Source organism: Eptatretus burgeri, chromosome 14, assembly GCF_056783735.1.
Source record: "Eptatretus burgeri isolate ZD-2024b chromosome 14, Ebu_testis_v1, whole genome shotgun sequence".
Lineage (NCBI taxonomy): Eukaryota > Metazoa > Chordata > Myxini > Myxiniformes > Myxinidae > Eptatretus > Eptatretus burgeri.
In genome coordinates this window covers 69249053-69260049 of record NC_140974.1, presented here as the reverse complement: position 1 = coordinate 69260049, position 10997 = coordinate 69249053, and positions in this window count along the sequence as shown.

The window sequence follows — 10997 nt, the reverse complement described above, 5'->3', positions numbered from 1 at the left end:
AGAGTAGTTAATGCATGGAACGGTCTCCCTGGAAAGGAATTGGTGACAGAAACAGTAGATGGGTTTAAATTGGAATTAGATAGGAACCTGGAAGTTATGGAGATTGAGGGGGTAGAGGAAAAAGCCTGGTGTTGGCTTCGTGGTTTGGGTGGTGGCTTGGGATCACAGGGTCCTGAGTTCAAGTCCCGTTGGCCGCTGAATTAATATACACCAGGAGGTTGACTCAGCCTGTCATCCTTCCGAGGTCGGCAAAATGAGTACCAGTGTACTGGTAAGGGGGACACTGCATCAGAGGCACAGCCGCATCCCAACCAATGATGCAACCAGGGGGGGGGGAGAGAGAGAGAGAGAGAGAGAGAGAGAGAGAGAGAGAGAGAGAGAGAGAGAGAGAGAGAGAGAGAGAGAGAGAGACAGAGACAGAGACAGAGACAGAGACAGAGACAGAGACAGAGACAGAGACAGAGACAGAGAGATATATAGATATATATATATATATATATATATATATATATATATATATATATATATATATATATATATATATATGGAGATGTTGGCAGGTCTTTTTGCAAGTTTGAACATTGATGGATGATTATGTGCATGTCAGCAGTGTTGTTCGTGGGGGTGGGTCTTGTCAAGGGGTTTTGTGTGGTTGATGTTTTTTTTTTTTTTTACCCAAGACATGCCCACTCCTCTGGAAGTTGTAAAAAAAAAAAAGTCCAGAATTTTCTTGTGTTGATGTGGTGCAGGTATGATGGGCCGAAAGGTCACCACCTGCGTTCAATCACCGTGTGTATGACGTCACAAAATACACTTAACACATGAAAATGTGAAATATCAACGTTCCCAGTCAGCGCACAGACGTAAAAGGTGATTAAACCACGCAAAGTGACATTCTCTCACGGTCACATGAGGTCTGTGATTTCCACAAGTTCATTTCACCAACTGATAAAACTTTGCATGAGTTACACGCAAAGTTTATTGCTTGCATTTGGAGATTTCTTCCTGCCAGTCTGCTGTTTTCGTATTCGCTGCAGTGATGTTTTGGGGGAGACAAGATGGCGGAAAGTGAACTTCCGGTGACATCACACCTCGCTATACAATCGCTGTGGACGCGACCAATCCAGGTGTAGAGATCAATGTGAAACACACACAAGAACGTTGAACAACAACAACAACAACAACAACAACAACAACAACAACAACAACAACAAGAAACGTTGAACAACAACAACAGGAAACAAGACAATGAGTTCCGAGCTTATTTTACGATGTACAAAAGGTTGCTCCTGAGTTGTGTCGTTCTAGTGTTCGGTGAGGATCCTGAACGCGCTTCCGGTGGCGGTCCCTGCGCTGCTTGAGGAAACCAAACGCTCGGCAGATCACGAACGACATAGAAAGACGCCAGTCCACGCCTGAGGTAATGGTGAACCCAATCACGTGACTGCACCCAGGTCGACCGTGGACCATGTGAGCGATTGGTTGTCGCGTGAAAAACGAGATTTACCTCATGAATCGGCCAATTAATGGTGGTTTTGCGGTTATAATTGTAATTGTCGTGTTTTATATAAACGTCATGACAATGTAAATGACCAATTTTAGAGGTGAGGGGGGTTGGATTCCTTTCCCTGGTGTTGGCTTTATGGTTGGGGTGGTGGGCCTGGGATCTGAGGGTCCTGAGTTCAAATCTCACTCGGCTGTTAAATTAACACCAGGTGGGGTTGACTCTGTCTGTCATCCTTCTGAGGTCGGCCAAATGAGTTCCAGCTTGCTGGTATCCTGTGTCAGAGTGGCGACCTGTCCAATAGTCAAGGAGACTGCTGAGGCAGCACCAATGCTCTGTACAGAGTATGGTCCCAATGGATGGATGGATGGTGGGCTTGAGATACTTGGATCCTGAGTTCAAATCCCCCTCGGCTGTTGAATTAACACTAGGTGGGGTTGACTGTCATCCTTTTTCGGTCGGCAAAATGAGTGCCAGGTTTCTGGTATCCTGTGTCGAAGTCTCGACCTGTCCAGGATTGTGCCAACAGCCAAGGGGACTGCTTAGGCAGCACCAATGCTCTGTACAGAGTGTGGTCCCGATGGATGGATGGATGGGGATTCCTGGTGGTTCTTGAGGAAGACATTTGGACTGTTTTTTTTTTTTGCTTTTAATAGACTTGAGACTAAGGATGTGGTTGGTGGAGTGTTGGGGCAGCAGTGGGTGTTAATGGACGGGAAAAGTTGAAGGCGTTGTACACGAATGCCAGGAACTTGAATGGAAAGATGGAAGTGCTGGAAGCTCAGGTGGATGGTGAGGGATGTGATGTAGTTGCTGTAGGAGAGAAGTGTTTCAGTGAGCATCTTCCTGAAGAACTGGAATTTAAAGTTACGGGGCTATAGGTGTGATGGGGGAAGAGAAAAGGAAGGAGGTACAGCAATCGGGGTGAAAGACTGATCTTATTGTATTGAGGACAAAGGGTTGATATTGATGAAGAAGATTCTGTGTGGATGGAGATTCGAGATTGGAAGAAGAGAAGGATACTTTACAGGCCTCCTGGTGTGATGGAAGATGAATAGTTTCGAAAGGCATGTGATGAGGAGAGAGTTTTGATTATGGGGGATTTTAACTTGCCAGGTTTAGATTGGGTCAAGGAACATGGGAATTGGGCAGAGCGGATGGGGGATTGTCATTGTCGGGTGAGGTCCAATGACACCAAGCTTCTGCCCTGCTTTGACCACGATACTCCTTGACTTCCCTCTGTCAGCCAACTCTATCCACTCTCAAACCACCCCCACCTTACTGATATCCCTCCCTGCACACAATCCTCCCATCTCAACCATGGTCCACCTCTTTTCCTCCTACCTTGCTCCTTCAACCCATCCACTCTCTTTGCTATTCTATCTTCCCCATCTGCACCAAGTGTCCAGCCCATCTCAGCCATTATTTCACGAATCTCCCCGTCAAGCTCATCTGCACACCCATCTCCTCCCTCGGTTCATCCATTCTCCTTCCATCCACTCCCTTCGTTCCCGGCATTCCTCCTGATCCAGTTGTTCTCACAATCCTGCAGCGTCTGTTGTTTTCTCTTTGTAAGTGCCACCGTCTCCAGACCGTAAAGGTAGGCCGGCTTTACACACATCAGAACATTCCCTTTCAATTTCCTTGATACACCTTTGTTTGTGGAAACACAGGCTGCGGTGAACCAGCTGAAAGGGAGTAAAGCTCCTGGGATCTGTGGCATCCATGCTGAACTGCTCAAGGCTTGTGGAAATGCTGTACTTGTGTCGTTGCATGCAGTTCTGTGCTCTATTTGGAACACAGACATCATCTCAACTGACTGGAACAGGTGCCCTGTTGTCCCTCTCTGGAAAGGGAAGGGTGATCGCCAGGGCTGCAACAACTACCAAGGGGTGACGCTGCTCTCAGTGCCAGGCAAGGTCTTTGCTCGGATAATTATTGATGGGGTTTGCCACCATCTGCTTCAGAACCAGCACCCAGGGCAGTCTGGTTTTACATCAAAAAACCATTGACCGTATCCTTGCTCTTCAGGTCCTCACCAAACGCAGACGAGAGTTTCGGCAGGGGCTGCTTTCAGCCGATGTTGATCTCCGCAAAGCGTTTGATTCAGTGAATAGGGATGCACTCTGTAGGATTCTCGGTCTTCGTGGGGTGCCACCAAAAGTGATCAATCTGATTTCTGAACAAAACTGGTACTGAGCGTGCTGTGAGGTGTGGTGGTTCCATCTCCGACTTATTTCCAGTTGTTACTGCAGTTCCTCAGGGGTGTGTACTGGCCCCCAGACTTTTCAGCACTTGTAATGGATTGGATTCCGGGGAGGATGTCAGAGAGATCAATTTGCGGTGCATCATTTGGGAATATCAGGATCTCTGATCTTGATTTCGTAGATGATGCAGTCATCTTTGTGGAGTCTCTGCATATCCTGATGGGGGTCCTTGAGGTGCTGAATGAGGAGTCTGAGCCGCAAATGAAGAGTCTTTCAGGTCTCTTTGATCAAAGCTGAGATCCAGGCTTTCAAGGACTTATTGGATGCTGCTATCTTGTCTGTACCTGTTTGTGGCGACGATGTTGATGTCGACAATAGATTCACTTACCTTGGCAGTGATATTCATGTCTCCGCATGTTGTGAGCCAGAGGTCGATTATTCATCTGGGTCAGGCAGGGGGAGTCATGGATTCATTGGCTCATGGGGTGTGGCACTGTTGGTACCAATGCCGGAGGAAGGATGTCTGAGTCTTTAACTCCTTTGTGCTCCCAGTCTTACTCAACAGATGTGAAACTTGGATTCTGACTAAGGACTTGATACAAAGAGTTAACTTCTTCAGTAGCCTGGTGTTGGCTCAGTGGTTAGGGTGGCGGCTTGGGATCCTAGGGTCCTGAGTTAAAGCCCCGTCGGCCGCTGAATTAATACACCAGGGAGTTGACTCAGCCTGTCATGTCATCCTTCCAAGGTCGGCGAAATGAGAACCAGTTCTAGTGTGTGTACTGGTAGAGGGGCACTGCATCAGCGACACAGTCGCGCTTCCAGAAATGATAGCTACCCCGGCAGCTAAGCTGCCATACGACCACCACCAACTCCTTCAGTACCAAATCAGGTCAGGTCAGGTATGGGAGCATGTGCCAGAACAGCACGTCGCTGCGTCCACTTTCCGCCGGTACTCCAGGGGCCTCCGTCTGGCCATCCCCCAGGCAGATGCCAGGCCCATCCCCATCTCCTTGAGATGATGGTCAACCTGTTGCAACCATGAGGCACGTGGTCGACCCACTGGCCTCCTCCACTCATGAGACTCCCTCGCTGAGAGAATCTGGTGAGCAGGATCAGAGTCAGGAAAACGAGCCACATGTCCATACAGCCGCAACTGACGCTCACGGACTATGCAGGTAACAAATCTCATCCGAGTCTCTCTCAGCAACCGCTCGTTGGACACAAAATCCGACCAGCGATAGCCAAGGATTCTCCGAAGAGACCTGGTACCAAAGGAATTAAGTCTCCGTCTCAGATCCTTGGTCAGAGTCCAAGTCTCGCACCCATAGAGCAAGACTGGAAGTACCAAGGACCTGAAGACTCGGACTTTCGTCCTCCCGCACAGGTACCGGCAGCGCCACACCCCATGATCCAGTGAATCCATGACTCCCCAGGCCCGACCCAGACGTCTATTGACCTCTGACTCGCAGCCAGCAGAGACATGAATATCACTGCCAAGGTAAGTGAATCTCTCCATGACCTCAACATCCTCACCACAAATAGACACAGACAGGACAGCAGCATCCAAGATGTCACCGAAAGCCTGGATCTTAGTTTTGACCCAAGAAACCCGTAATCCCAACGGCTCCGACTCCTCATTCAGCACCTCGAGGGCCCCCAAGAGGATGTCTAAAGTCTCCGCAAAGATGACTGCATCATCTGCAAAGTCAAGGTCCGAGATCTTGACATTCCCAAATGACGCACCGCAACTTGATCTCTCCGACATCCTCCCTAGAATCCAGTCCATACAAGTGCTGAAAAGTGTGGGGGCAAGTACACATCCCTGACGAACTCCAGTAACAACTGGAAATAAGTCAGAGGTGGTACCACCACACTTCACAGCACTCTCAGTACCAGAGTAGAGTTCAGACATCAGATCGATCAGTTTTGGTGGCACCCCACGAAGACCAAGAATCCTCCAGAGGACATCCCGATTCACTGAATCGAACGCTTTACAGAGATCAACATAGGCTGCAAGCAGCCCCTGCCGAAACTCTCGTCTGCGTTCAGTGAGGACACGAAGTGCAAGGATACGGTCAATCGTTGACCTCTGGTGTAAAGCCTGACTGCTCTGGACGCTGGTGCTCAAGCAGATGGTGGCGAACCTTATCGAGAATTATCCGAGCAAAGACCTTGCCCGGCACTGAGAGCAGCGTCACCCCTCGGTAGTTGTTGCAGTCTTGGCGATCACCCTTCCCTTTCCAGAGAGGGACAACAAGGCCCCTCTTCCAGTCAGTTGGGATGATGCCTGGGTTCCAGGCAGAGCACAAAACTGCATGCAACGACACGAGTGCAGCATTTCCACCAGCCTTGAGAAGTTCGGCATGGATGCCACAGATCCCTGGAGCTTTGCCCCGTTTCAACTGGTTCACCGCAGCCCGTGTTTCCACAAGCGTAGGTGGACCACAGTTGATTCGAGGGTCAGCAACAGGGATTGTAACACCCTTGACGTCCAACTCGACAGTTGGGGGATCAGCCTGGTACAACCGCTCAAAGTAACCAGCCCAGCGGGCCTTCACTTCAGACTCCTCTGTCAAGAGCCTACCACTCTCTGCTCGAACTGTAGTGCTCCGAGGGATGAGCTTGGATGAACGTAATGCGCGAATTCCCCTGTAAGCGGGACGAGAATCACCTGTCCACAGGTGATGCTCTACCCCCTCACAGATTCCTCGCACATAGGCCTCCTTGTCCACCCTCAGTGCACGTACAGTTTTACGCCTCAGCTCCCTGAACAGCTCAGCTCTGCCATTCAGCCTGGCCCTGCGACTCTGGTCAATGGTATCCAGTGTCCCTTGAGAGACAAAATTCTTCTTTGCCCTGCGGTGAGCTCCAAGGCATCCACCGGCAACATCAAGGACGGTGGTCTTGAAGGCGCTCCACAACTCTTCAGGACCCCCCAAAGCACCCAGACCCCCCAAGTGTCCACTCAGCCTGTTCGCAAACTCCTCAGCTACTCTCTCATCCCTGAGCTTGCCAACATCCAGTCTCAGCTGGGATGGTACCATTCTCCAGGATTTAAGGTGCAGCTTTAGAGTTGCTACAACAAGCCTGTGGTCAGTATTGAGGAACTGAGCACTCCGGTAGACCCTGCAGTTCTGGATCATCCTCCAATGACCGTCAATGAGGACATGGTCAATCTCCTTTGCCACACCGCCAGCGTTGGAATACCAAGTCCAGCGATGAGCTTGTGGGCGCTGAAACCATGAACCAGCCACCCTAAGTCCATGACTTCTTGCAAAGTCAAGGAACTTAGTGCTATTCTGGTTCATAGTTCCTGACCCATGGGGACCAACACACACCTCATAACCGTCCCTATCAGTTCCAGTCGATGCATTGAAATCCCCCAAGACTAGAAGTGTATCTCGTCTGGGGCACTGATCAACCACAGACTCGAGTGTGGCGTAGAATCCATCCTTCACGGTGAGATCACTCGCCTCAGTCGGAGCATAAACAGAGACCAGGGAAATGACACCTAAGGAGTGACGAATCCTTAATCTCATAATACGCTCGTTGACCGGTGTTACCTCAATTATCATTGGGGTCAGCTTATTGGACACAGCAACAGCAACTCCTTGGGTATGGTAACCATCAGAGCGACCAGACCAATAGTAGGTGTAACCACCCACCATTATCTCGCCGCAATCCGGTCTCCGAACCTCAGAGAGAGCTGCAATCCCGATGTCCAAACGCTTGAGCTCAGATGATAACAGAGACAGGTGATCATCCTCTCTTAGGGATAGGACATTCCAGGCACCCACCCGAAGGGACCGCCTCAGGTTAACCCAAGGAGACCGCCGTCTGGTGGAGGACACCTCAGCACCACTCCGACACACTCTCCCGCAATCTGACCCAGGGATGTTACCCCATGGTTTCCCTCCTATCAAAGATTGGGGGTCCCGAAGGCTTTGCCCCAATCCCGTCATCCGGTGAGCTGCCCTGCGAAGGGAAGCTGCACAGGAGGTACTCCCACGGAGTGGGTTTTCAGATTTTTTTGCGTTTTTGCGTTTTGCGGAATGAAGGGTTTTACGGTGGCCGGAGTGCAAATCCTGCCACCAACCTCCTAATAAGAAGTGACCCAACTGCAGGAGGACGTCCGCAGACACAGTTGGGCACTAGATATGGATGGCCGTTGGCTCACAAGGAGCTCCTCCGCCCTTTGACCAAATCTCTTTGGAGTACCAAAGTACCAAATCTCTTTGGAGAATCCTTGGCTATCAATGGTCAGACTTTGTGTCCAACGAGCGTTTGCTGAGACAGACTGAGATGAGATTTGTTATCTGTATAGTCCGTGAGCGTCAGATGCGGCTGTATGCAGACGTGGTCGTTTTCCGGATGCTGATCCTGCTGATCCAGGTTCTCTCAGCGAGGGTGCCCCGTGAGTGGAGGAGGCCAACAGGGCGACCACGTGCCTCATCGTTGCAGCAGGTTAATCAGAATCTCAAGGAGATGGGGATGGGCTAGGCATCTGCCTGGGGGATGGCCAGATGGAAACCCCTGGTGTCCTGGCAGAAAGTAGGTGTGGTGACATGCTGCTCTGGTGCATGCTCCCATACCTGGTCTGACCTGGATGGGGATTTCCTATCTCTTGTCCAAAATTGCTTTTCAACCAAGTTTGTAGAGAAGCCATTGAGGGTGGAGAGAGTGCAGTGATCGATGTCTTCTTTTTTTTTTTTCCTAAATATTTATTTATTTTGGTTCACCTGGAACTGGGTTGCTGAAGGCCCGGTCACACCTTGACGTTTTAGCCAACGTATGCCGATTTTTGAAATTTTTTTCTAAAACGCTGGCACACGTTGAATACGTTATGGGTAAGTTTTGATAACATTGAGAGCACGCTGAAAAACACTGCCATACGTCGTTGTACGTTGGCTTTAAACGTTGTACTTTTTGGTTGTCCTCAAATTTTTTCATGCTTGAAATTTCACGACGTATGCCGGCGTATGACTCACACGTTCCGCTTCGCTGGCCACAAGTTGTATGCACGGTTGACAGACGTCAACACATGCTACTTGTAAGTTAATCGTAAGTTGAGACACGCCGAGGTAATGTTTAGCGTACCCGAAACTTATTTCTAACCTATGATTAACGTGTTGTTGGCACGTTACGCGATCGTTGCCACACATCGACAGACGTTACTTTTAAGTTACTCATAGGCTGAAAGACGTCGGTATAATGGATCGTCCTTGCGTCAGCGTCCACGGCCACGGCCAGGACACTTATTTGCAGCATTCTTCAAACTTTTCTTCGGCATGACGAGGATGTTCACACTTCGATGTCTAGCTTGGCTATGATTCCAATTGTCCATCGGCAGCGTCTAATTAAAATAGTCGAGTTTGAGCGTTTTAACATGTTCAGAAGAAACGCTTCAAATTTCCAAACCCCAGCGTCAAAAAACAAAGGCGAGTGACAGCAATTTAAATCGTTCATTGTAAACAATGAAAATAGCTGAGTGGTACCGTTTAAAAGTCGTTGAGTGTAAAAAAAAATCCAATTGTTGAGCGCAAGCGTCTACTTTCAATAGTGGAGATGCAGCCATTTAAATCGTTGAGTTTATCATTTAAATCGTTAAACGCAAGGACGATCCATCATAACCCACACCCTCCCCCTCACACTCACCTACTACTGCCAACATGAACAAACTGATACTGATACTGATACTGTTACTGCTGACATGGACATCGACTCAAAAAGGACTCAAAAACACTGTTGGGTTCCCCTTTTATGAACACCATTTTTATATACCAATTCCCAAAACCGCTGGGAACACGTCTTTATATGGCAGTTGTAAGCTAGAAACACGTTAATTTTTTTTTTTTGTCGACCGGAAGACGTCATTGGAATACGTCTACATACGTCGATGTGTGTTGGGACTACGTAAAGAATTGGTTCAAAGCACGTCAAACATAAGTTAGAAATAAGTTTTGCGTAAAAAATACATTACCGTGACGTGTTTCGACTTATGAGTATCTTATAAGTAGCCTTTGTGGACGTGTGTAAGCGTCCACATATCGTGTGTAAAACCTATCCCCATTGCATGCGGAACGTGTGTCATACGCCGAGTACGTCGTAAAATTTTGAACATGTTTAAAATTTCTTGACGTACTCTACTTACTACGACGTATGATAGCGTACTTTAGCGTTGTACTCACGTATACCAAACTTACTCATACCGTATTTGACGTGCCCCAACGTTTTAGACACATTTTTCTTAGGTCGGCATACTCTGGCAAGATCGCCAAGGTGTGACCGCGATGTTGACACTTCCATTTCTACGGCAGTTATGATTCGAATCGTTGTGCGTCAGCCTTTTAATAGGCTACGTCACGACATCGTCGGCAATGCGTGCAACGCGCTATGCCCAAGTTAGACTATCGTTGGGCATCGGTTGTGTAGGCCGACAACAGGTTCAGCATTCGTTGGTATAAGTTATCTATAACACAACGAAACGTTCTGTGTCCATTACCAATGCGTTATACATAAGACCAAGTCGCTAAGAATACGTCCGAATCTTTTAAAAAAAAAACATCAAAAGTTCAACGTAAGCCAGCGTTTTAGATACATTTTAATACGTTGCAATCGCTGGCTAAAACGTCAAGGTGTGAACGGGCCTTTATGGGATAATGCAGCGTCTGTCCATCCAAACATCCACACAGTTCCCACTTCTTCTCTCTCTGAAACTACACATGATTTTGATGAAACTTGACCACAACCTTCATCACCAACTCTGTACCAAAGTTTGTTCACGGCATAAAAAAAAAACTCTGGCCCAAAGGGGGTCTACGGGTGGGTAACCCTCCCAAAAGAGGTATTTGCTTTCTTCTCAGAAACTACACACACTATTCCGATGAAACTTAACCACAAGTTGGAGAAAACGTTGGGCTACCAGATTGATTCCAGGCTTAGCTAAACTAAGCTGTGAGGAGTGGCTGAAGGAGATGGGTCTTTATACATTAGAAAGGACCCAGTTACGAGGGGATGTGATGGAGGTGTTTAAGATAATGAAGGTTATCGAAAAAATAAGTGCAGAAGAGTTTTTCAGCAGAATAGACAGTGATAGTACTTGGGAGCTAGGAGAGTGAGGACAGTATTTAGACAGGGGTCTTTCAGTCAGAGAGTAGTTAATTCATGGAATGGTCTTCCTGGAAAGCAGTGGTAGCAGAAAAAGTAGATCGGTATGAATTGAAATTTGACTTGTACCTGGATGCATTGGAGATAGAGTAGTCCAGTGATATTGGTAGGACTTGTAG